Source organism: Pavona decussata, unplaced genomic scaffold (assembly GCF_977016875.1).
Source record: "Pavona decussata unplaced genomic scaffold, jaPavDecu1.1 SCAFFOLD_3624, whole genome shotgun sequence".
Classification (NCBI taxonomy): domain Eukaryota; kingdom Metazoa; phylum Cnidaria; class Anthozoa; order Scleractinia; family Agariciidae; genus Pavona; species Pavona decussata.
In genome coordinates, this window is record NW_028146435.1 from 17,501 (window position 1) to 18,965 (window position 1,465).

A 1,465-nucleotide genomic window follows, 5' to 3' on the forward strand; every position below is an offset into this window, starting at 1 on the left:
TTGTGCCTTCCGTGGTATTATAACCATAGAACTGCTCCTGAGGGGGGTAGGGTAGGCCCACCAAAAAGTGCACTTCTGGTTAGGTCGCTAATTTCTAAAATAAATGTGTCCCAACCAAGTTTTTTTGGACGCTCTTTCGAATGGCAACATTCCTGATTGAAAATGCCGACCTACCAAAATCCGCACTTTGCTTCCCCGTCCATATAGGGGTGAGTATTTGGCTTTGCCTTTGTCAGACTCAAGTAAAAGCATTTAAAATGGAGTCAGCATACAAGAAAACCTAGATTGGGATAGTTTTTCTGCCTACCGTGGGATCATAACCATAGAACTGCCCCTGAGGGAGGTAGGGTTAGGGTTAGCGTTAGGGTTAACGTTGGGGTTAGGATTGAAGACAGAAGATTGGTGATGTCAGGAGGACCTTCTTAAAACAAACAGAAATACACTTATTAGGGGACTAGGGCCAGTGGACTCAGAAATGTCTTTCGTAGCAGTCTCCTATAAGAGTATTTTTCTCTGATTTAGGTGACTCCTCCTCACACCACCATTTTTCTTAGTCGAAAGACCTCTTCACAGCACGACTTTCCTGATGGATTTCTATGTAACTGCTCGTGCTGAGAGGTGTGTCGAAAGTTGATCATGTTCCCGTAAAATCTGAGGTCTCCACTGTCTAGCGAGGTACTTACAGTGAATATAGTGAATTTTTCAAAAATTGGAGAATTCTGACTTTTGCGATGAATTTTAATGTAATTGGTCGTGCTGAGAGGCGTGTTAAAATTTGAACATGTTCCCGTAAAATCTGAGGTGAGAATTAGTGAGGTACTTACAGTGCGTATAGTGACAAATCTTTAAAAGCGTGAAATTATGGGATGTTGTGGCTTCAATGGGTTTTTAAGATGTCACCAGTCATTTGGCATGACTTACAAACGATTTGGCTGGTTGTGGGTTCGATTTTCAAAATTTCATTTTTTTCGCGTTTTTATTTTCTGTCTACCATATCATGCAGTCTCCTTATTAGCGTTTGGGGGTTATAGTGTGGGCAGGTTGGTCGCAAAGGTTCCGAGAGGAGCTGGCTAGTAAACCCTGTCCCTTATGTTCCACGGCGGCAAGGCGGAGAAATAGAGGGCAGAATTGACTAACGGGCAAGGAAAGTTGGGCTTGTAGCTTTCCTTTCGAAGGAGGGAAAAGATGATGCCCGAAAGCATTGTCACTGTAGTGGCAGGCAGAGTGTAGATGGAAGTTGTGTACGCTAGCCTTTGGCTAATGATAGAGACAAAAGAGCAGGAGGATATTTTCCTTCGCAGAAGCACTTTTCTTGCCTTCCTTCAGCTCGCTTGGCGAGTCTGACAGGTATGCCTGAACTGTGCACGGGTCCAGTTGTGAGAAAGACGTGGCAAACAAGACGGGGTTTCCCTTGACCGAGGGACCGTGTGGTCCGTTTGGCTCATGGGTTCCCCCCGTGGAGGCA